We start from the raw sequence: 24,875 nt of genomic DNA on the forward strand, positions 1-24,875 counted from the left end.
CACCTAACCTGCACATCCAGATTTAGATTTATTGTCACGTGTACCGAAGTACAGTGAAAAGTATTGTTCTGTGTACAGTTCCAGGCAGGTTCCATACATGAAAAACATACGATAAGTACATGGACATTGGGTGGATTGGTCACATTGCCTTTCTGACATTTACTGGATGTGAAGGAATTGTTTCCAATTAGAAATGAAGAAGGTCATAGCTGTGAGGGGTAATTTTAAACATCCAACATAAGTAGAGGGGAAGGAGGTAAGTAAAATGGCTGAAAGTCTCAAAAAGGCACACACCAGCTACCTGCTCACATCCCATTTTACCAAAGGTAGATTAGGGGTGGGCAACCAATCTGTTCTCAGGAGGTCATAGAATCAGAGAATCTACGGCACGGAGACAGGCCCTTCGGCCCATAATGGTCCATGCCAACCAAAAAGCCCATCTAAGCTAACCTCATTTGCCTGCATTTGCTCCATATCCCTCTAAACCTTTCCTATCCATGTATCTGTCCAAATGCCTTTTAAATGTTGTCAACGTCCTGCCTCAACTACTTCCTCCGGCAGCTCAATTCACATATGTACCACCCTCTGTGTAAAAAAAGTTGCTGCTCAGATTCTCATTAATTCTTTCCCCTCTTAACTTAAACTTATACCCTCTAGTTCTCGATTCCCCAAACCTGGGAAACAGACTGAGAGCATTCACCCTATCCATGCCTCTCATGATCTTATAAACCTCTATAAGATCATCCCTCAGTCTCCGACACTCCAAAGTAAGAAGTCCTAGCCTGTCCAATCTCTCCCTCTAACTCAGTCTGAGTTCTGGCAACAGCCTTGTAAATCTCTTCTGCACTCTCGCCAGTTTAATAACTTCTTTACCATAGCAAGGCAACCAAAACTGAACACAATATTCCAGGTGCGGCCTCACCAACGCCCTGTGCAACTGCAACATAACTTCCCAACTTCTATACTGGATGTCAGCTCCATCAACACTCAGGAAGCTCAAACACCATCCAGGACAAAGCAGCCCGCCTGATTGCTCCTCCATCCACAAACGTTCAAAACCCTCCCCCACCGATGAACAGTGGCAGCCATGTGTACCATCTACAAGATGGACTGCAGTAACTCACTGAGGTTCCTTCGACAGCACCTTCCAAACCCATGGCCACTACCGTCTAGAAGGACAAGAGCAGCAGATACCTGGGAACCCCACCACCTGGAGGTTCCCCTCCAAGTCACTCACCACCCTGACGTGGAAATATATCGCCGTTCCTTCGCTGTCGCTGGGACAAAATCCTGGAGATCCCTCCCTAACAGCACAGTGGGTGTACCTACACCTCAAGGACTGCAGTGGTTCAAAAAGACAACTCACCACCACCTTGTGAAGGGTAACGAGGGATGGGCAATAAATGCTGGCCTAACCAGCGACTCCCACATCCCGTAAATTAATTATGGTGAATGTATTCACCATAGTATAAGCTGTCTGTATAGCACTGTGGTCCAATGGTAATGTGATCTCCTTACACGTATTGTACTGGAAACTGGTGGGCTCTGCCGTTGGCTCTGCCATTGGCTCCGCCCCCCTTGGACCATATACAGACCGGCCGCCTGGGGCGGCGCTCATTTGTACAGCAGACACAGGCAGGCAAGTTCTTGCTTAATAAAGCCTATGTTCACTCACTCTCATCGTCTTGCTGTGAATTAATGCTACATCAATTTATTAACCAAAGACATCACTATGGAAGCCGCTCTGAAGCCTGATAAACTGGGACTCGACGCATGAGCAGCAGAAGCTAAGGAAATCTTCTCCCACTGGCTCCGCTGTTTTGAGGCCTACCTCGACTCCTTCAAAGCACCTCTCTCCGATGCCCTCAAGCTGCGCATCCTCCATGGCCGGGTGAGCCACCGAATATTGGGTATGATTCAGGACACGGCCACGTACGAAGCAGTGATCGCAATCCTAAAGAGACAGTTCGTGAAGCTTGTGGACGAAGTGTTCGCGCGGCTCCTCCTCACTACCCGCCGTCAATGTGCCGGGGAATCGCTGGACGAATACCGAGAGAGCCTGACGCTACACGTCTGCAACTGCAAGGCTGTGACGGACCGATGAGCACATGAAACTGATGATCCGGACACCTACGTGGCTGGAAGTCCGGTCTAACTACATCCGGCAGCGACTGCTGGAAAACGGGGCCACTGCCCTACAGGACACGGTAAAACTAGCCACCTCGTTAGTGATGGAAAGGGTAGGTATAAACCGCAGGGCAAGAGTCATATCTGGGGGAAAGGCAATTATGAATGCGATGAGGCAAACTTAGGATGCATTGGCTGGAGAGGAAAACTGCAGGGGATGGACACAGTGGAAATGTGGGAGCATGTTCAGGAACAGCTACTGCGCGTCCTTGATAAGTATGTACCTGTTAGGCAGGGAGGAAGTGGTCGAGCGAGGGAAAACCATGGTTTACTAAAGCAGGTGAAACACTTGTCAAGAGGAAGAAGGAGGCTTATGTAAAGATGAGACGTGATGGTTCAGTTAAGGCGCTTGAGAGTTACAAGTTAGCTAGGAAGGCTCTAAAGAGAAAGCTAAGAAGAGCCAGGAGAGGACATGAGAAGTCTTTGGCAGGTAGGATCAAGGATAACCCTAAAGCTTTCTATAGATATGTCAGGAATAAAACAATGACTACGGTAAGAGTAGGGCCAGTCAAGGACAGTAGTGGGAAGTGAGCGTGGAGGTCCGAGGAGATAGGAGATTGTGCTAAATGAGTATTTTTTGTCCCATATTCACACAGGAAAAAGACAATGTTGTCGAGGAGAATACTGAGATACAGGCTACTAGACTAGAAGGGCTTGAGGTTCATAAGGGAGGAGGGTGTTAGCGATTTCTGGAAAATGTTAAAATAGATAAGTCCCCTGGGCCAGATTTAATTTATCCTAGGATTCCTCTGGGAAGCTATGGAGGAGATTGCCTGAGCCTTGGCTTTGATCTTTAAGTCATCTTTGTCTACAGGAATAGTGCCAGAAGACTGGAGGATAGCAAATGTTGTCCCCTTGTTCAGGAAGGGGAGTAGAGACAACTCTGGTAACTACAGACCAGTGAGCCTCACTTCTGTTGTGGGCAAAGTATTGGAAAGGTTTATATGCCCCTTTCAGACGCATCACCCGCCTCGTGCAGCTCGTGGGGGACACCATCTTTAACTCAGCCCGACACGTGCGACCCGTGGGGGCGGCCATATTGGCCGCCATCTTCAACACCAGCCGACATGTTTGACCGATGGGGGCGGCCATCTTGGTCGCCATCTTCGACGCAGCCCGACACGTGCGACGCGTGGGGGCCACCACCTTGTGACCTCGATACCTCAGACCAGGCAGACTACCCGCAGCTCGGCGCAATAACCCTTGACCAGTCGCGGCCAAAGCATCTGAGGAATTCGATGACGGCTGTCCGGCTAAATGAGCACAGATCCCCTGTCTTTTTGACTCCGGGGAGCACAGAGAGCTTCATCCACCCCGTTATGGTAAGGCGCTGCTCCCTCCACATCTATCCCGCATCCCAGACAATCTCCCTCGCCACCCGGATCCATTCGGTACAGATCCGGGGGTACTGTGTCGTGAACCTCGTGATACAGGGCGCTGAGTACGCCCAATTTAAACTGTATGTCCTCCCTCACCTCTGCGCACCCCTACTGCTTGGACTCGACTTCCAATGCAGTCACCGAAGCCTGACGCTAAAGTTCGGCGGACCCCTACCCCCGCTCACTGTATGCAGCCTCGCAACCCTTAAGGTCCCCCCCCTTCGCTCTTTGCGAACCTCACACCCGACTGTAAGCCGGTCGCTACCAGGAGCAGGCGATACAGTTCACAAGACATGATTTTTATCAAGTCGGACGTCCAGCGACTCTTGAGGGAAGGGATCATCGAGGCCAGCAACAGTCCCTGGAGAGCACAAGTACTGGTCATCAGGACCGGGAAAAAGAATCGGATGGTTGTGGACTACATAGAAATTAGGAGCCAGAGTAGGCCATCTGGCCCCTCGAGCCTGCTCCACCATTCAATGAGATCAGGGCTGATCTTTTATGGACTCAGCTCCACTTTCCGGCTCGAACACCATAACCCTTAATCCCTTTATTCTTCAAAAAACTATCTATCTTTATCTTAAAAACATTTAATGAAGGAGCCTCAGCTGCTTCACTGGGCAAGGAATTCCATAGATTCACAACCCTGTGGCTGAAGAAGTGCTCCTAAACTCAGTCCTAAATCTACTTCCCCTTATTTTTGAGGCTATGCCCCCTAGTTCTGCTTTCACCCAGCAGTGGAAACGCCCTGCCCGCATCTATCCTATCTATTCCCTTCATAATTTTAAATGTTTCTATAAGAACCCCCCTCATCCTTCTAAATTCCCAACGAGTACAGTCCCAGTCTACTCAACCTCTCCTCATAATCCAACCCCTTCAGCTCTGGGATTGACCTCGTGAATCTCCTCTGCACACCTTCCAGTGCCAGTACGTCCTTTCTCAAGTAAGGAGACCAAAACTGAACACAATACTCCAGGTGTGGCCTCACTAACACCTTATACAATTGCAGCATAACCTCCTTAGTCTTAAACTCCATCCCTCTAGCAATGAAGGACAAAATTCCATTCGCTTTCTTAATCACCTGTTGCACTTGTAAACCAACTTTTTGCGACTTATGCACTAGCACACCCAGGTCTCTCTGCACAGCAGCATGATTAATATTTAGCCATTTAAATAATAATCCCTTTTGCTGTTATTCCTACCAAAATGGATCTGCCAGACCCTAGCCCATTCACTTAACCTATCCAAATCCCTCTGCAGACTTCCAGTATCCTCTGCACTTTTTGCTTTACCACTCATCTTAGTGTCGTCTGCAAACTTGGACACATTGCCCTTGCTCCCCAACACCAAATCATCTATGTAAATTGTGAACAATTGTGGGCCCAACACTGATCCCTGAGGGACCACCACTAGCTACTGATGCCAACCAGAGAAACACCCACTAATCGCCACTCTTTGCTTTCTATTAATTAACCAATCCTCTATCCATGCTACTACTTTACCCTTAATGCCATGCATCTTTATCTGATGCAGCAACCTTTTGTGTGAGCACCTTGTCAAGGCTTTCTGGAAATCCAGATATACCACAATCCGTTGGCTCCCATTATCTACCGCACTGGTATGTCCTCAAAAAATTCCACTAAATTCGTTAGGCACGATCTGCCCTTTCTGCCCATGGGATAATTTCCATCCAGATGCCTCGCTATTTCTTCCTTGATGATAGATTTCCAGCATCTTCCTACTACCGAAGTTAAGCTCACTGGCCCTATAATTACCCGCGTTTCTGCTTCCTCCTTTTTTAAACAGTGGTGTCACGTTTGCTAATTTCCCAATCCACCGGGACCATCCCAGAGTCTAGTGAATTTTGGTAAATTATCACTAGTGCATTTGCAATTTCCCTAGCCATCTCTTTTGCACCATCCACTAAGAAATATACACAGTAAATATACTTTTTCGTTTCACAAAAAAAACAACACACGCAAACAGGCATATAATAAAGTCCACCTTTCCCGTTCTTATTCCTCCAACTGAAATCCTTCTCGATTGACCGTCTCTTTGACAAGAAAGTCAATGCACGATCCATCCATTCCTCTACGCCTCGGCAATTCTCTTTAAAGTTAGATACTTCAGTTCAATCTGATCACAGAGTCTGCGCAATTCTCCAATACAGGAACATCGGTATACCAGCTTTCAGGCAGTCACATGCCTGTTGAAAGTCTGCTGTCCATTGAAATTTTTGACGTTTCTTGAGCAAGTCCATCAGTGGAGTAATCATGCCACAAAACTTTTGCACAAACGTTCGATCAAATCCACTCATGCTAAGAAATCGCATTATTTCCCTTCGTCTTGAGGGTATCAGAAACTCCTCAAGGAAAGTGATTCGGGCTTCTCCAAATTCACGTTCGGCTAGGTTCATCACCAAACCCGCCTCCTGAAGTCGATCGAAGAACTCCATACGATGTTTTAAATGTTCTTTCCATGTCTGGAAGTTGGAAATAAAAGCAGATTGTTCCACTTTCTCAATGCAATCCTACAAACGTGGGATAGGATAAGAGTCTTGTAACTGCATTCATCTTTCGATAGTCCACACACAACCGTAGGGTATCGTCTGGTTTTGGTACCATCACTATGGGTGAGCTCCATTGACTGCAACCCACTTCAATTATGCCATTTTTCAGCATACTCTCAATCTCTCTGTGAACCTGTGCCAATTTAAAAGGATTTAGGGCGCAAATCTTCGCTCTCACGCCGGTTCAGAGAATAGCGGGCCGCGCCGATTTTCACGGCGACGCCGGTCCGACGCCCTCTCGCTATTTTCCGAACCCCGCACAAACTACACGTCGTCATTCCCGGCAAAGGCCTCGACAGACCCCCCGACACGACCAGAAGGCCCGACTTTTTGGGCCCCCCGCTATTCTCCGGCCCGTATGGGCCGAAGTCCCGACGTCATCACGCAATGTTTTCACGCCGGCCAACACACCTGCTTTCAAGTTCGTCAACCAGATCGTGCTGGCTGACGAGAGCTTCGAGGAGGTGAGCGCACTGCTCAGCGCACAGCTCAGCGCGCTGCTGGAGTCTGGCCACAACGGGGAAGGCATCCCCGAGAACGGGAGGGGGGTCCAGAGCGGGGGGTGGGGTGTGGGAGCGGAGGGGGGCAGTGGGAGACGGGAGGGGGGGAGTGTGGGAGACGGAGGGGGGAGTGTGGGAGACTGAGGGGGGAAGTGGGAGACTGAGGGGGGGAGTGGTGGGACACTGAGGGGGGAAAGTGGGAGACGGAGGGGGGGAGTGGGAGACAGAGGGGGGGGAGTGGGAGACTGAGTGGGGGAGTGGGTAGTGGGGGGTAGGGAGTGAGCGAGCGAGTGACTCGTCCAACCCCGGTTACAAAATGTCTGCCACCATGCCATGGCGTGCCGGTCACGAGGACACGGCCGCTGGTTGCCCTGTGATCGGACGGCCACAGGCCACTGACGTACCGGGTGATGAGAACGTAGTTAACTGCCCATTGGATGCAGAAAGTGACCAGGGGTTATGCTGCCCGGTGTCAGCAGCGCGACCAGGCCACCGGGACACACAGGAGGGGGAGGTGTGCCAGTGGGCAGAGTGTGAGGGGACAGAGGATGGGGGAGGTGTCCAAGTGGGCAGGGTGTTTGAATGGACAGAGGATGGGGGCGGGGGGGGTGGGTGGTGTTTGCCATGCAGGGTTGTCTCACTTGTTGCAGCTCCACAAACCTCGCATTGCGCGACCTCCCGGGGTGCAGAATCCCCAACAAGGTCCAGTGCCCTCTGCTCAAACGTGGTGAGGGGGCTGAAGAATGGGCGAACCCCCTCCAGTCTTGTTCCGCTCACGAGTGTTGTGAGCGGTCTTGTCCTGTTGGGGGAGGGGCATAGGTAGATCATTACAATGCGGCAGGTATCAGCAGTCCGTTCAGATACTGGCACAGTTTGGGGGTCAAGTTGTAACAAGACCATTGCATCTCTCCAGGGGGGCTAGAGCGCTGGGGTCTGTGAATACTTAGTGAACCACCCTCCACTCACTCTGCCCCAATCCCCCTCCACCTCCGTGCCGGGGGGGGGGGGGGGGGTGGTGATTAAGTAAAAGGGGGGGGAGCGATGGTTATGACCCGGGGGCACCCTCTTGGCACTTACCCTGGCAGCCCTGGTGAGGTTGTGCAGCTTTTTACGGCACTGCTCCCCAGAGCGAGGGGTCCTGCCCCACAGCACTCACGGCAGCAGCCACCTCTCACCAGGCCTGGCGCACCACGCTTGGCAGGGTGGCAATGCCCTCTTCTCGGGCAGATGATGCCCTCCTCTACTCCACCTCATCGAGGAGTGTTTCTATGTCGGCCTCAGCAAAACCTCGGCGCTGCCCTCCATGGCTCCGACATGTTTCCCGTCCCGTTCCTGTGCTCGCCCGCGCCTTTTTACGACGTCGGGCGGTGTCACGTGGCCGTTGTTCATGGCGTTGCCGCGTTCCGACGTCATCTGGAACGTAATTGCCCGCGGCCCCGTTCCTAGCCCATTTCCCGTGCGTGAATATCTCGGGAACGGGGCCATTTCGGGCCGTCGGCAAATTCGCCCGACTTCGTGATTTTCCGTGGGTGCGGAGAATCGCGCCCCAAGTCTTTCTGGCTGTTGTTTGATTGGAACAGCATTTCCCACATCTACATCATGTATAGCCATTTTAGTACGACCCAAGTATGTCTACAAATTTGCCCATGTCATATTGATAACTCTTTCAGGTCAGTTCGTTTTTTCCTCTGGAAGGTAACTTAACAATTCATCCCAATTTTTAAGAACATCCTCATTTTCCAATTTAATTTGAGGTATGTCAAATTCACAGTCATCTGGATTTGGTTCGTCACTTTGAGTTAGAATCATTAAAATGTCCTTTTTTTCTCCTTCCCTTTCAAAGTACCTGTTAAGCATATTCACATGACACACTCGGTGAGTCTTCCTTCTATCTGGTATTTTTACCACATAATTCACCTCACTTAATTTCCTTTCAATCTGATACGGTCCACAAAACCTAGCTTTTAAAGGCTCACCTACCACTGGTAACAACACTGAAACTTTATCCCCACTGACAAAACTACGAACTTTGGATTTCTTTTCCACTACCCGTTTCATCATATTTTGTGCAATTTTCAAATGTTGTCCAGCCAATTGACCTGCTCTATTTAATCGTTCCCTAAAATTTGACACGTAATCCAATACTGTAATTACCGATTTCTCACCTACCAATTTTCCTCAATCAATTTAAGTGGTCCTCTTACCTCATGACCAAAAATTAGTTCAAAAGGACTAAATTTGGTAGACTCATTAGGTGCATCCCTAATTGCAAACAATACGAATGGAATTCCTTTATCCCAATCCTCTGGATAATCTTGACAGTAAGCCCTCAACATTGTCATTAATGTCTGATGCCATCTTTCTAACGCTCCCTGCGATTCTGGATGATACGCAGTTGATTTAAATTGTTTTATTCCTAAGCTATCCATAACTTCTTTGAATGACTTTAAAGTAAAATTGACCCTTGATCCGATTGAATTTCTGTGGGTAGTCCATATCTAGTAAAGAATTTAAGTAACTCCTCCACAATCCTTTTAGCTGTAATATTGCGTACTGGAATGGCCTCTGGAAACCTAGTAGACACATCCATTATAGTCAAAAGATATTGGTTTAGGAAGCAGTCCTACACAATCAGTTAGGACCCTCGTAAAAGGTTCCTCAAATGCTGGAATGGGTATTAAGGGCGCTGGTTTTATCACTGCTTGAGGTTTCCCTATCACTGGACATGTGTGACATGATTGACAAAATTTAACTACATCTTTATGTCGTCCAGGCCAATAAAAATGTTTCTGGATTTTAGCTTGAGTTTTCCTTATTCCCAAATGACCTCCCACTGGTACCTCATGTGCAACTCGCAACACCTCCTTTCTATACCCTACCGGCAATACTACTTGATGAACTTCTGCCAACTTTTCAACCGCCTGCATATGTAAAGGCCTCCATTTTCTCATCAAGACATCACTTTTACGGTAATAACACTCTGGTATACTATCAGATTCCTCTTCCGTATATGCTTTCTGATATGTCCGTTTTATTTCTATATCTTTCTGTTGTAACTCCGCCAATTTTCCTGAACTAAAAATATCCGCCTCATCCTCCACCTGTTCTTGTTCTTTTCAACCATCTGATCAAAAATCGTTTCTGATAATTGCACTTCAACTTCATCTTCACTCTTGATTTCGCCTCTTGTCTTAACCTGTGACTTTGCGACCTTGTTACTACACAATCCGGAAAAATCCCAGGATATTCGTCCTTCAACACTTCAGTTGTCTGATTTTCCACTTGCTTATCAACCACAGTAGCATCACTCCCACCTGCGATCCAGCTATATCATTACCCAAGATAAACTGTATTCCTGGTCAAGATAGTTTCTCTATTACTCCTACTACTCCTTATCACCACTCTTCACTGGACTTTCCAACCTTACCTCATATAATGGAACGCTACTCCTCCCACCCTGAATTCCACATATCACCACCTTTTCTGGCAACATTCTTCCCAAACTACATAATTCCTCATCTCTTACCATTAAAGATTGATTAGCCCCTGTATCTCTTAAAATTGTGACTTCTTTACCTGCTCCTCCTGATACACATGAGTAAACTTTACCCACACAAGTAAATTCTTTAAAGACATATGGCACCTTCTTAACAACTACTTCTTCAACAGGCTGTACAATCGTTTGCACCTCCTTCGCTTCCCTTGGGCTTTTCTTTACCACTCCAACAAATCCCACTGTCTTATCCTGTTTTACCACATCAGCCTTCCCAGTGCTTTTCTTCAACCACCAACACTGTGACTTTACATGGCATGGTTTATTCCAGTGAAAACATTTGAAACTTTTCATCTCTTTTCCACCCTCCTGGATTTCTTTTTTAATCTGAGGTACACTCTCCTTATTATCTCCCATCAGATCACCTTTACCTTTACCACTTGAGTATTTCTCATGTTCCCAGATTCTATCCCTCACCGGCTGAAACTGATGTCGGAAACCAATCTTTGATTTATGAACTAATTCATAATCATCTGCCATTTCTGCTGCTAATCTCACAGTTTTAACCCTCTGTTCTTCCACATGAGTTCTCACTACATCAGGAATTGAATTTTTAAACTCCTCCAAAAGTATAATTTCTCTGAGAGCTTCATACGTTGGTCTATTTTCAAAGCCCTTATCCACCTATTAAAATTACTCTGTTTAAGCCTTTCAAACTCCATGTATGTTTGACCAAATTCTTTCCTTAAATTTCTAAACCTTTGTCTACAAGCTTCAGGCACTAGTTCATATGCACTTAATATGGATTTCTTCACCTCCTCATACGTTCCAGATACCTCCTCCGGTAGTGATGCAAACACTTCACTAGCTCTACCTACCAGCTTTGTTTGAATCAGTAACACCCACATGTCCTGTGGCCATTTCATTTGTTTAGCTACCTTCTCAAATGAAATGAAAAAGGCTTCCACTTCCTTCTCATCAAACTTTGCCAATGCTTGGACATATTTAAATAGATTCCCACGAAGCCTTCGAATATGACGCTCTTTCTCACTATCCTCATCACTATCATCTAACTGTACGTTTCCCTTTGCGTCTGCCAATTTTAATTGACTTTCGTGTTTCATGCCATTTTCTGAAGTTCAAACTCCCTCTCTTTATCTTTTCCCCTGATCTGTATCTCCCTTTCTTTTTCTTTTTGTTCTGCTAGGGCTATTCTTTCTTTTCTCTTTTCTTCTCTCTCCTTTTCTTTTTCCTCTCGCTCTCTCTCTTTCGTATTCAAACAGTACAGCACAGAACAGGCCCTTCGGTCCTGATGTTGTGCCGAGCTTTGTCCGAAACCAAGATCAAGCTATCCCATTCCCTGTCATTCTGGTGTGCTCCATGTGCCTATCCAATAACCGCTTGAAAGTTCCTGAAGTGTCCGACTCCACTATCACAGCAGGCAGTCCATTCCACACCCTAACCACTCTGAGTAAAGAACCTAACTCGGACATCCCTCCTATATCTCCCACCCCGAATCTTATAGTTATGCCCCCTTGTAACAGCTACATCCACCCGAGGAAATAGTCTCTGAACATCCACTCTATCTATCCCCCTCATCATCTTATAAACCTCTATTAAGTCGCCTCTCATCCTCCTTCGCTCCAATGAGAAAAGCCCGAGCTCCCTCAACCTTCCTCATAAGACCTACCCTCCAATCCAGGCAGCATCCTGGTAAATCTCCTTTGCATCCTTTCCAATGCTTCCACATCTTTCCGATAATGAGGTGACCAGAACTGCACACAATACTCCAAATGTCGTCTCACCAGGGTCCTGTACAGTTGCAGCATAACCCCACGGCTCTTAAACTCAAGCCCCCATTAATAAACGCTAACACACTATAGGCCTTCTTCACGGCTCTATCCTCTTGAGTGGCAACCTTCAGAGATCTGTGGACATGAACCCCAAGATCTCTCTGTTCCTCCACATTGCTCAGAACCCTGCCATTGACCCTATAATCCACATTCAAATTTGTCCTACCAAAATGAATCACCTCACACTTATCAGGGTTAAACTTCATCTGTCATTTTTTGGTCCAGCTCTGCATCCTATCAATGTCTCTTTTCAGCCTACAACAGCCCTCCACCTCATCCACTACTCCACCAATCTTGGTGTCATCAGCAAATTTACTGACCCACCCTTCAGCCCCCTCCTCCAAGTCATTTATAAAAATCACAAATAGCAGAGGTCCCAGCACTGATCCCTGTGGTACACCGCTGGTGACTGGGCTCCAGTCTGAAAATTTTCCATCCACCACCACCCTCTGTCTTCTATGTGACAGACAGTTACTTATCCAATTGGCCAAATTTCTCAAACGCCTTACTAAAATCCATGTATACGACATCAACTGCTCTACCTTCATCAACACACTTGTATACCTCCTCAAAGAATTCAATCAAATTTGTGAGACAAGACTTACCCTTCACTAATCCGTGTTGACTATCCGGGATTAAGCTGCATCTTTCCAAATGGTCATTAATCCTATCCCTCAGGACCCTTTCCGTTAACTTACCGACCACCGGAGTAAGACTAACCGGCCTATAATTACTAGGGTCATTCCTATTCCCTTTCTTGAACAGAGGAACAACATTCGCCACTCTCCAGTCCTCTGGCACTATCCCCGTGGACAGTGAGGACCCAAAGATCAAAGCCAAAGGCTCTGCAATCTCATTCCTTGCCTCCCAAAGAATCCTAGGATATATCCCATCTGGCCCAGGGTTTTTCAAAATTGCTCAATTTATCTTCGCTCAAAACATCTACCTCATCCAGCCTACCCGCCTGTATCACACTCTCATCCTCAAAAGCATAGCCCCTCTCCTCGGTGAATACTGAAGAAAAATATTCATTCAACGCCTCTCCTATCTCTTCTGACTCCATGCACAAGTTCCCACTACTGTCCTTGACTGGCCCTAACCTCACCCTGGTCATTCTTTTATTTCTCACATAAGAGTAAAAAGCCTTGGCGTTTTCCTTGATCCAACCCGCCAAGGACTTCTCATGCCCCTTCCTAGCTCTCTTAAGCCCTTTTTTTTAGCTCATTCCTTGCTACCTTGTAACCCTCAAGCGACCCAACTGCACCTTGTTTTCTCATCCTTACATACGCTTCCTTTTTCCTCTTGATAAGACATTCAATCTCTTTTGTGAACCATGGTTCCCTCACACGCCCATTTCCTCCCTGCCTGACAGGGACATACCTATCAAGGACACGCAGTATTTGTTCCTTGAACACGCTCCACTTTTCATTTCCCTGACAGTTTCTGTTCCCATCTTACGCTCCCTAATTCTTGCCTAATTGCATCACAATTGCCCCTCCCCCAATTATAAACCTTGCCCTGCCGTATGGTCCTATCCCTCTCCATTGCAATAGTGAAAGACACCGAATTGCAGTCACTATCTCCAAAGTGCTCTCCCACAAACAAATCTAACACTTGGCCCAGTTCATTACCCAGTACCAAATCCAATGTGGCTTCACCTCTTGTCGGCCTATCCACATATTGTGTCAGGAAACCCTCCTGCACACATTGTACAAAAACTGCCCATCCGAACTGTTTGAACGAAAGATGTTCCAATCAATATTTGAAAGTTAAAGTCACCCATGACAACTACCCTGAGACCTCCACACCTATCCATAATCTGCTTTGCAATTTCTTCCTCCACATCTCTATTACTATTTGGGGGTCTATAGAAAACTCCTAACAACGTGACCGCTCCTTTCCTATTTCTAACTTTGTCCCATATTACCTCAGTAGGCAGGTCCCCCTCGAACAGCCTTTCTGCAGCTGTTAAACTATCCTTGATTAACAATGCCACTCCTCCACCTCTTTTACCACCTTCCCTACTCTTACTGAAACATCTATACCCCAGAACTGCCTACAACCATTCCTGTCCCTATTCTAACCATGTCTCCGTAATGGCCATAACATCGTAGTCCCAAGCACCAATCCACGCTCCAAGTTCACCCACCTTATTCCGGATGCTCCTTGCATTGAAGTAGACACACTTCCACCCACCTTCCTGCCTGACCGTACACTCCTGTGACCTTGATACCCTCCTCAGTGCCTCACTACTCTCAACACTGGCTTCTGGGCTACAGCTCGTTTTCCAATCCCCCTGAAGAGCCGTAGCAAATTCCCCTCCCAGGATATTGGTGCCCCTCTGATTCAGGTGCAAACCTTCCTGTTTGTACAGCTCCCACCTTCCCCCCGAACAGGCGCCGGAATGTGGCGACTAGGGGCTTTTCACAGTAACTTCCTTTGAAGCCTACTCGTGACAATAAGCGATTTTCATTTCATTTCATTTCATTTCAATGTGCTCCAATTATCCACGTAACTGAAATCCTCCCTCCTACACCATCCCTGCAGCCACGTGTTTATCTGCACACACTTTCTGTTCCTCAACTCACTAGCACGTGGCACCGGCAACAAACCAGAGATGATAACATGGTTTGTCCTGGCTCTCAGCTTCCACACTAGCTCCCTAAATTGCTGTCTTAAATCCCCGTCCATTCTCTTACCTATGCCTTTGATACCGATGTGTACCACGACTTGTGACTGTTCCCCCTCCCCTTAAGGATTCTGAAAACACAGTCCGAGACGTCGCGGACCCTGGTACTTGGGAGGCAACATACCATCCGTGAGCCTCTATCGTTGCCACAGAACCATCTATCTGTCCCTCTGTCGAGTCCCCAATAACTATTGCTCTCCTGCTCTCCCCCCTTCCCTTCTGGGCCACAGGGACGGACTCAGTGCTGGAGATCCGGTCACCGTGGCTTACCCCTGGTAGGTCATCCCCCTCAACAGTATCCAAAGCGGTATACTTGTTACTGAGGGGAACGACCACAGGGAATCCCTGTACTGACTGCTTCCTCCCAGCCCCTCTCACTGTCACCCATCTATCTTCATTCCTTGGAGTAACTACATCCTTGTAGCTACTATCTATGACCACCTCTGCTTCCCGACAGATCCAAAGTTCATCCAGCTCGAGCTCCAATTCCTTAACGCGGTTTCTGAGGAGCTGGAGATGGGTGCACTTCCCACAGGTGAAATCAGCAGGGTCACTGACGGCATCCCTCACCTCAAACATTCTGCAGGAGGAACACTGTACTGCCTTCCCTGACATCACCTCTAGATACCTTGCGGTAAAAACAGGAAAACGAAAGAGCTTACCTGATATTCACTCACCTGCTTAGGTTAGAGTGTAGTGTCTCAGGTTTGGCAACCGCCCAACTTAAATACTGGTAAAAATAAAACACTTAACCAGCAACCACTGCGACTCCCGGCTGTCTCTCCTCTCGCGCTGTTTTCACTCTCCCGGCTGTCTCTCCTCTCGCGCTGTTGTCACTCTCCCGGCTGTCTCTCCTCTTGCGCTGTTTTCACTCCCCCGGCTGACACTCCTCTCACGCTGTTTTCACTCTCCCGACTGTCTCTCCTCTCGCGCTGTTTTCACTCTCCCGGCTGTCTCTCCTCTCGCGCTGTTGTCACTCTCCCGGCTGTCTCTCCTCTTGCCCTGTTTTCACTCCCCCGGCTGACACTCCTCTCACGCTGTTTTCACTCTCCCGACTGTCTCTCCTCTCGCGCTGTTTTCACTCTCCCGGCTGTCTCTCCTCTCGCGCTGTTTTCACTCTCCCGGCTCTCTCTCCTCTCGCGCTGTTTTCACTCTCCCGGCTGTCTCTCCGCTCTCGTGCTGTTTTCACTCTCCCGGCTGTCTCTCCCCTCGCGCTGTTTTCACTCCCCCGGCTGTCTCTCCTCTCACGCTGTTTTCACGCCCTCGGCTGTCTCTCCTCTCGCGCTGTTTTCACGCCCTCGGCTGTCTCTCCTCTCGCGCTGTTTTCACTCCCCCGGCTGTCTCTCCTCTCGCGCTGTTTTCACTCTCCCGGCTGTCTCTCCTCTCGCGCTGTTTTCACTCCCCCGGCTGTCACTCCTCCCACGCTGGTTTCACTCTCCCGGCTGTCTCTCCTCTCGCACTGTTTTCACTCTCCCGACTGTCACTCCTCTCGCGCTGTTTCACTCCCCCGGCTGACACTCCTCTCGCGCTGTTTTCACTCTCCCGACTGTCTCTCTTCTCGCGCTGTTTTCACTCCCCTGGCTGTCTCTCCTCTCGCGCTGTTTTCACTCCCCCGGCTGTCTCTCCTCTCGCGCTGTTTCACTCTCCCGACTGTCTCTCCTCTCATGCTGTTTTCACTCCCCCGGCTGTCTCCCCTCTCGCGCTATTTTCACTCTCCCGACTGTCACTCCTCTCGCGCTGTTTTCACTCCCCCGGCTGTCTCTCTTGCGCTTCCTGTGTGTATCCATCACTGCCTGTCTGTATTTCATTATGAACATGAGTGCATATTATGACAATGCTCTAAACCAAATCTCTAGCTAGTGGGGCACATGGTTCAAGATAACTATCCCCACCTACTCTGCCCCCTCCACCCAAACCAAAATCTCCCGACTCACTACAAAGTAATCAATCCTCGAGTACACCTTATGGACGTGAGAAAAGGAGGACCCCCCTGGGTTCTGAGAACGCCATGGATCCACCATACCCATCCTCTCCATAAACCCCAGTTCCCTCACCATTCGTACCCTACCCATCAACTTGGGGCTCGACCTATCCACCCTCGGCTCCAGGACACAGTTAAAATCTCCTCCCATGATCAACCTTTACGTGGCCAAATCCAGGATTGCTGCCAGCAAGCCCCTCTTAAAACCCACATCATCCCAATTTGGGGCTACACATTTACCAACACTCCCGGTGCCCCTTCCAATACCCCACTCACAATCACATATCTCCCACCCGGATCCCTCACCTCCTTCGCACTCACAAATCCCAATTTGTGGCTCAATAAAATAGCCACAACCCTCGATTTCGAATCAAACCCCAAGTGAAAAAACCTACCCGACCCACCCCTTCCATCATCTAATCTGGTCCTTCACACAGAGGTGCGTCTCCTGCAGAAAGACCACTCCTGCTTTCAAGCTCCTGAGGTGCGTGAACACCCGCGACCTTTTAACTGCCCCATTAAGTCCCCGGACGTTCCATGTTACCAGCCTTACTGGAGGCTTATGCCTCCAATCCCCTCTACCGTCCGTCATCTTCCCCACTTAACTCCCACCCCCTTAATTCCACCCTATATCTATCTTTTAGAATTATGGGGTAAGGGTCAGGATTGATAGTGGTTGAAATGTGTTATTTTTGGACTGTATCTGTATGTATTTGATAACTATTGTGCTGTTACTTTCTAATATATAAAAATATTTTTTTGTAATAAAAATATATTTTTAAAAGAGCCCATGGGATTTTATAAGGCCCAACAACTGAATAGAAGAACAAAAATTAACTGATGGACAAATTAAAAAGGGCCGCTCCCAAAGAACAATCGGAGCACAGCCCAAAAGGAACAAAGAAGAAACGGAAACTTAAAACCTATCAAACCAAAATGTGAAAATTCAGGGTCAATAATGCAATCCAACCTCTGCGGTGCCCGCTGAGCACAGAAGATCTCGAGTGTGCTCATGGACTGCGCATGCTCTCTTAACAGGGACACCCAGCCACGAATGTAGCTGCAGAAGAGGGAGACAGACATACAGTCAGGTCGGATGACCCCCTTGGTCGCCCGCTGCCTGGACCTGTTAATGGCAAGTTTGGCCAGGCCCAGGTGCAGGTTCACAAGGAGGTCCTCCGCTTTCTCCACCCCTCTCCGCACCGGATGCCCGTAGATCAGGAGCGTGGGGCTGAAGTGCAAACAAAACCTCAACAACGTTGTCAAGAAACCAAAAAGGCAACCTAGGACACACAGCATAAACATGCTCCACGGACTCCAACAGGCTGCAAAAGTGACAGGTCACTGGTGAGGCCGTGAAGTGACACAAACGCCGGTTGCACGGCACTGCGTGCAACACCCTCCACCCAGGTCCCCAAGTTTTGTGGAAAGGACACCTCCGTAGAGGGACCTCCAGCGGGGACCTCCGCTGCCGGATGGCAATGAAGCCCATGGGATCCGTGGCAATTTGGAAAATTGGCTTAGTGGCAGGAGGCAGAGGGTAATGGTCTAAAGGTATTATTGTGACTGGAAGCTAGTGTCCAGTGGTGTACTGCAGGGATTGGTGTTGAGTCTCTTGCTGTTTGCACTATACATTAATAATCTAGACATGGAAGCAGGAGATATAATTTATAAGTTTTAAATGACACAGAATTGGTGGTGTAGTAAATAGCGAGGAGGAAAGCCTTAGATTACAGGACAATATAGAAGGGCAGCACGGTTGCACAAGGGAAGCACGGTAGTACAGTGGTTAGCATAGTTGCTTCACAGCTCCAGGGTCACAGGTTCGGTTCCCGCCTTGGGTCGCAATCTGTGCAGTGTCTACACGTTCTCCCTGTGTCTGCGTGGGTTTCCTCCGGGTGCTCTGGTTTCCTCCCACAGTCCAAAGATGGTTAGGTGGATTGGCCATGCTAAATTGCCCTTAGTGTCCAAAGAAAAAGGGTGTGTGGGTTTACTGGGTTACGGGGATAGGGTGGAGGTGTGGGCTTGGGTAGGGTGCTCTATTCAAGGGCCGGTGCAGACTTGATGGGCCGAATCGCCTCCTTCTGTATTGTAAATTCTATGATTCTATCATTCTGTGACTGGTCGGATGGGCAGAACAGTGGCAAATGGAATTTAACTCTGAAAAGTGTGAGGTAATGCATTTTGAGAGGACTAACAAGGCAAGGGAATGCACAATGAACGGTAGAATGCTAGGAAGTACAGAGGAACAGAGGGACCTTGGGGCGTCTGACCTATTAGGCTGCATGTCCCTACGTCCCTGAAGGCAGCAGGCCAGGTAGACAAGGTGGTTATGAAGGGAAACTTGTCTTTATTAGCCAAAGCATAGAGTATATGAGAAGGGAGGTTACGATGGAGCTGTGTAAAATGCTCATTAGGCCAAAACTGGAATACAGTGTGCAGCTCTGGTTGCCACACAATAGGAAGGATGTGATTGAAATAAAGAGGATGCAGAGGAGATTCACCAGATGTTCCCTTAGCTGAAGTGTTTCAGCTGTGAAGAGAAGCTGGTTAGGCTTGGACTGTTTTCCCTGGAGCAGAGAAGGCTGAGGAGGACTCTGATATTCAAAAAGGGAGGTAGAGAGAAAGCAGGGAATTATAGACCAGTAAGCCTCACATCGTTAGTGGGGAAAATGTTTGAATCCATTATCAAGGACTTTATAACGGAACATTTAGAAGGCAGTGGCAGGATCAGTCAGAGTCAGCATGGATTTATGAAGGTAAAATCATGCTTGACAAATCTGTTGGAATTCTTTGAAGATGTAACCAGTTCAGTTGACAAGGGAGAGCCAGTCGATGTGGTATGTTTGGACTTTCAGAAGGCTTTTGACAAAGTCTCGCATAAGAGATTATTGTGCAAACTTAAAGCACATGGGATTGGGGGAAATGTATTGAGGTGGATAGAAAACTGTTTGTCAGAGAGAAAACAAAGAGTAGGGATTAATGGGTCCTTTTCAAATTGGCAGGCATTAACCAGTGGGGTACCACAGGGATTGGTGCTGTGAACCCAGCTATTCACAATATATATTAATGATTTGGATGAGGGAACAAAATGTGACATCTCAAAGTTTGCAGATGATACCAAGTTAGGTGGGAGGGAGAATTGTGATGAGGATGCAGGGATCCTACAGCATGATCTGGACAGGTTGGGTGAGTGGGCAAATCAATGGCAGATGTAGTATAATTTGGATAAGTGTGAGGTTATTCACTTTGGAAGCAAAAACAGAAAGGCAGATTACTACCAGAATGGTTGTAAATTGGGAGAGGGGAGTGTGCAGCGGGACCTGGGTGTCCTTGCGCACCATTCACTGAAGGTAAGCATGCAGATGCAGAAGGCGGTAAAGAAGGCTAATGGTATGTTGACCTTCATTGCGAGAGGTTTCGAGTATAGAAGCAGGGATGTGTTACTGCAATTGTACAGGGCCTTGGTGAGACCACACCTGGAGTATTGTGTACAGTTTTGGTCTCCTTCTCTGAGGAAGGATGTTCTTGCTCTCGAGGGAGTGCAGCGAAGGTTTACCAGACTGATCCCAGGGATGGCGAGACTGTCATATGCGGAGAGATTGACTAGGTTGGGATTGTTCTCGCTGGAGTTCAGAAGAATGAGGGGGGATCTCATAGAGACTTATAAAATTCTAACAGGGACGAGACAGGGTAGATCCAGGGAAGATGTTACCAATGATGGGTGTGACCAGAACCAGGGGTCACAGTCTGAGGATTCAGGGTAAACCATTTCGGACAGAGATAAGGAGACATTTCTTCACCCAAAGAGTGGTGACCCTGTGGAATTCACTGTCACAGGAAGTATTCGATGCTAAAACTTTGAATATATTCAAGAGGCAGCTGGATATAGCACTTGGAAAGAATGGGATCAAAGGCTATGGGGAGAAAGCAGGATTAGGCTATTGAGTTGGATGATCAGCCATGATCGTGATGAATGGTGGAGCAGGCTTGAAGGGCCAAAAGGACTCCTCCTATCTTCTATGTATCTATGCTTGAAGTGTACAAAATTGAGTGACATGCATTCGCCTGAGGGGTTAATAACCATGGGCGTAGATTTAAGGAAAGGGGCAGGTGATTTAGCGGGGATTTAGAACATAGAACATAGAACAGTACAGCACAGAACAGGCCCTTCGGCCCTCGATGTTGTGCCGAGCCATGATCACCCTACTCAAACCCACGTATCCACCCTATACCCGTAACCCAACACACCCACCCCCCCCTTAACCTTACTACTTAGGACACTACGGGCAATTTAGCATGGCCAATCCACCTAACCCGCACATCTTTGGACTGTGGGAGGAAACCGGAGCACACACGGGGAGGACGTGCAGACTCCGCACAGTGACCCAGCCTGGAATCGAACCTGGGACCCTAGAGCTGTGAAGCATTTATGCTAACCACCATGCTACCGTGCTGCCCATTAAAGGAAAAATGTTTTCACCCAGACGGTTCTGGGAATCTGGAACTCACTTCCAGCCAGGAACCCTCACAAGACATAAGAAGGATTTAGATGAGCACTTGAAATATCAAAGCATACACGACTATGGACCTCTTTCTGTGTAAATCTCTGGCTCTGTGAGGTATTCAGAATCATGAGGGGTCAGGACAGAGTAGATAGGGAGAAATTGGTCCCCCTCGTGAATGAAAAGGCACAGAGTTAAAGTAATTGGCAAGAGAGAAAAATATTTTCAACAGCAAGCAGTTAATCTCTCGAAATGCGCTGGTTGAAAATGTGCTGGAGGCAGGTTCAATCGAAGCATTCAAAGAGGGAATTCGTGGATTATTTGTGAAGAATCAATTTGCAGCACTATGGGGAGAAGGCAGTCGAATGGAACGAGGTGCAATGTTCATTCGGAGAGACATATGACATGATGGGCCGAATAGGCTGCAACAATTGTGGGATTCTGAATGCAACACTGCGCTCATGTCTTCCGGCTCTGAGCCCTGAGCAACACTGTGCATGTGCCTAGCCGGCTCTGAGCCCTGAGCAATACTGCGCATGTGCCTAGCCGGTTCTGAGCCCTGAGCAACACTGCGCATGTGCCTAGCCGGCTCTGAGCCCTGAGCAATACTGCGCATGTGCCTAGCCGGCTCTGAGCCATGAGCAACACCGCGCATGTGTCTAGCCGGCTGAGTCCTGAGTACAGTACTGTAGTAACACTGCCCGTGCCTGCCTATTTCTCAGTCCGCGGCCAGTCAGGAGCCGGCGCAGGACACGTGGTCCGGGGAATGTCGAAAGAACGGAAGTTGTCACACACGAAGGTCAGAGGTCAGCACTTTGTTCGGGAGGCAGATCCTGAGCAGTCGAGTGGACGACGCGGCGCAGAATCTGAGCGGCTGAGGCCCGAGAGGAGAGGAAAGCAGCTGTGAAAAGGAGCACCTTTCCTGAGTCAGAGCGTTTCCGGAGCCGCTGTGAATCAGACAGCATCTCCTAGCTCTGAGTAAGTTTCAGATTTGTCGATTATAATCGAGTGAACAGAGACGAGCACACTCCCGGAGGGGAGGCCGCATCTTATTTTAAACCACTTCAACGGTAGGTTAAATATCTCACTCACCAACGGTCGACACTTTGTTCACTGCGCAACCGCTCCAGGGCCCTGCCTCGCCGCGCGCACGAGCGCCCCCCTCCCCACGGGCCCCCCCCCCTCCCCACGGGCCGCCCCCCCCATCCCCACGGACCGCCCCCCCCATCCCCACGGACCGCCCCCCCCATCCCCACGGACCGCCCCCCCCATCCCCACGGACCGCCCCCCCCATCCCCACGGACCGCCCCCCCCATCCCCACGGACCGCCCCCCCATCCCCACGGACCGCCCCCCCCCATCCCCACGGACCGCCCCCCCCCATCCCCACGGACCGCCCCCCCCCATCCCCATCCCCACGGACCGCCACCCCCCATCCCCACGGACCGCCCCCCCCCCATCCCCACGGACCGCCCCCCCACGGACCGCCCCCCCCCCATCCCCACGGACCGCCCCCCCCCATCCCCACGGACCGCCACCCCCCCATCCCCACGGACCGCCCCCCCCCATCCCCACGGACCGCCCCCCCCATCCCCACGGACCGCCCCCCCCCATCCCCACGGACCGCCCCCCCCCCACCCCCACGGACCGCCCCCCCATCCCCACGGACCGCCCCCCCCATCCCCACGGACCGCCCCCCCCATCCCCACGGACCGCCCCCCCCATCCCCACGGACCGCCCCCCCCATCCCCACGGACCGCCCCCCCCATCCCCACGGACCCCCCCCCCCCCATCCCCACGGACCGCTCCCCCCCCCATCCCCACGGACCGCCCCCCCCATCCCCACGGACCGCCCCCCCCATCCCCACGGTCCGCTCCCCACGGACCGCCCCCCCCCCCATCCCCACTGGACCGGCACCCCCCCCCCATCCCCCACGGGACCGCCCCCCCCCCCCCCCCCCCCCCCCATCCCCACGGACCGCCCCCCCCCCCCCCCCCCCCGATCCCCACGGACCGCCACCCCCCCATCCCCAGGGATCCCACGGCACCCCCAATGCCCCCCCCCCAATCCCACGGACCGCCCCCCCCCAATCCCCACGGGAACCCCCCCCTATCCCCACGACCCCCCCCCCCCAATCCCCACGGACCGCCCCCCAATCCCACGGACCGCCCCATCCCCACGGACCCGCCCCCCCCCCCATCCCCACGGACCGCCCCCCCCAAGCCCCACGGACCGCCCCCCCCCCATCCCCACGGACCGGCCCCCCCATCCCACGGACCGGCCCCCCCCCCATCCCCACGGACCGCCTCCCCACGGACCGCCTGCCCCCCTCCCCACGGGCCGCCGCCCCCCCCCCCTCCCCACGGGCTGCCGCCCCCCCCTCCCCACGGGCCGCCGCCCCCCCCTCCCCACGGGCCGCCGCCCCCCCCTCCCCACGGGCCGCCGCCCCCCCCCTCCACACGGGTCTCCCTCCCCACGGGCCGCCCCCCCCTCCCTCCCCACGGGCCGCCCCCCCCCCCCCCCTCCCTCCCCACGGGCCGCCCCCCCCCCCCCCCCCCCACGGGCCGCCCCCCCCCCCTCCCTCCCCACGGGCCGCCCCCCCCCCTCCCTCCCCACGGGCCGCCCTCCCCCCCTCCCTCCCCACGGGCCGCCCCCCCCCCCCCCCCTCCCTCCCCACGGGCCGCCCCCCCACGGCTCCTCCCCCCCCCCCCCCCCCCCCCCCAAGTGGTGTTCAACACAGAGTACTGATTCATCAGCTGATGGTGGTCAGTATGTGGTAAATCAGCTGGTTTCCTTGCCCATGTTTAACCTGAAGGATGAGGGGGGATCTTATTGAAACATATAAAATTATGAAGGGAATAGATGGGATAAATGCAGGAAGGTTGTTTCCTCTGGCGGGCGAAAGCAGAAAGCATAGCCTCAAAATAAGGGGAAGTAGATTTAGGACTGAATTCAGGGGGAAGTTCTTCACCCACAGGGTTGTGAATCTATGGAATTCCCTGCCCAGTGAAGCAGTTGAGGCTCCTTCATTGAATGCTTTCAAGATAAAGATAGATAGTTTTTTGAAGAATAAAGGGTTATGGTGATTTTGGTGGGAAAGTGGAGCTGAGAACACAGCCATGATCTCATTGAAGGGCCAGATGGCCAACTCGTGCTCCTCGTTCTTATGATCGGCTGATTTGGAAACTGGCAGGTGTGTGTAGGGGGGGGGGGGGGGGGGGGCTGGTGTGGAGAAGAGAACGGAAGACTGGAAAATGGGTCAAACCCAATCAAGGGTACTGTCAACCATAATTAGGAAAAAGGAAGATATATCGGAAGCACTCATTTTGAAAATTGCTTCATCCAAACAGAAGCAACGGAGAAGGGCACAGAATATACACTGGGTGGGGGATTTCAATTTCAATCCCTGGGTGTTTCAGTAGTACTACCACAGACTGAGCTGACCAGGTCCTGAAGGACATAGCTGCTATACTGAGACTGCAGCAGGTGGTGAGGGAACCAACAAGAGGGAAAAACTTACTTGACCTCATCCTCGCCAACCTGCCTGCTGCAGACGTATCTGTCCTTGGCAGTATGGGTAGAAGTGACGACTGCACAGTCCTTGCAAAGACAAAGTCCTGTCTTCACATTGAGGATACCCTCCATTGTGTGTAGCACGCAATAGACTTCAAACAGATCCATCAACTCAAAAGCTGGACATCCATTAGATACTGTGGGCC

The 24,875-nt window shown here is 50.5% G+C and overlaps 1 protein-coding gene and 1 long non-coding RNA gene across 3 annotated transcripts in view; one reads left to right on the forward strand and one right to left on the reverse strand.

The window, feature by feature from the left end:
• The window catches only part of LOC119969326, a 29,429-nt gene extending 7,134 nt beyond the window's left edge, over positions 1–22,295 (reverse strand). The window contains exon 1 of the long non-coding RNA XR_005461332.1: positions 22,249–22,295. This is a non-coding gene — a long non-coding RNA (uncharacterized LOC119969326). The remainder of the gene's footprint in view (positions 1–22,248) is intronic.
• zgc:112982 (uncharacterized protein LOC503771 homolog) overlaps positions 21,931–24,875 on the forward strand; it is a 50,540-nt gene continuing 47,595 nt past the window's right edge. Inside the window, exon 1 of one of the 2 annotated variants that reach the window (XM_038802800.1) lies at positions 21,931–22,134. The gene's annotated coding sequence lies outside the window, so the exon portion shown is untranslated. Of the gene's footprint in view, positions 22,227–24,875 lie in introns of both variants that reach the window. The other variant, XM_038802799.1, reaches the window with a different exon arrangement.

The sequence above is a fragment of the Scyliorhinus canicula genome, chromosome 7, assembly GCF_902713615.1.
Source record: "Scyliorhinus canicula chromosome 7, sScyCan1.1, whole genome shotgun sequence".
Lineage (NCBI taxonomy): Eukaryota > Metazoa > Chordata > Chondrichthyes > Carcharhiniformes > Scyliorhinidae > Scyliorhinus > Scyliorhinus canicula.